We start from the raw sequence: 770 nt of genomic DNA, 5'->3' as shown, positions 1-770 counted from the left end.
AGGAGGAGAAGAGACAGACGTGGTAGACAACTTGATCAGACTGAGATGGCAGACCAAGGAGATCACGGGGTAGATATAGAACAACCAGTTCAGGAGCAACAGGCTCAAGGTCAGGGAGCTGGTATTGGAATTGGTCAGGGGTTTCACCAAGGCAATGTTCAGCAGGAACAGGTGCACCACCAACAAGCCTATGTCCACCAGGGACAAGCTCAGGCTCATCAACAGAGGCATCAGGCCAATGTTCAACAAAGACACCAGGTGCACCACCAACCCCACCCTTTCCAACCACAACAAAGAAGATATGAGCAACCCCAAATATATGTTGGCGAGAATGACAGGGCCAATGCTCATCAGTATGGAGCTGGTATTCAGGCACCACCTGTGCAGAACAACAACTTTGAAGTGAAAGCGTCATTGCTGAATATGGTCCAGAACTCAAAGTTCCATGGGTTAGCAATGGAAGATCCCTTGGAACACTTGGACCAGTTTGATAAGGTGTGTGATCTGACCAAGATTAATGGAGTTTCAGAAGACAGCTTTAAGCTAAGACTATTCCCATTCAGTCTTGGTGACAAAGCTCATCAATGGGAGAAGAATCTTCCAAGAGGCTCCATTCAAACCTGGGAGCAATGCAAGCAAGCCTTCTTATCTAAGTTCTTCTCCACCTCAAGAACTGCAAAACTGAGAAACCAAATCTCTAGCTTCACTCAGCACAGCAATGAAAGTTTTGGTGAAGCATATGAGAGATTCAGGAGCTACACAAACCAATG

General features: G+C 46.5%; 1 pseudogene; it reads right to left on the bottom strand.

Moving 5' to 3' along the window:
- Positions 1-685: 685 nt before the first annotated feature.
- On the bottom strand, positions 686-770 carry LOC112082387 (annotated as a pseudogene).

This window comes from Eutrema salsugineum, unplaced genomic scaffold, assembly GCF_000478725.1.
Source record: "Eutrema salsugineum unplaced genomic scaffold, Eutsalg1_0 scaffold_8, whole genome shotgun sequence".
Lineage (NCBI taxonomy): Eukaryota > Viridiplantae > Streptophyta > Magnoliopsida > Brassicales > Brassicaceae > Eutrema > Eutrema salsugineum.
This window is presented reverse-complemented; position numbering and strand designations above follow the sequence as displayed.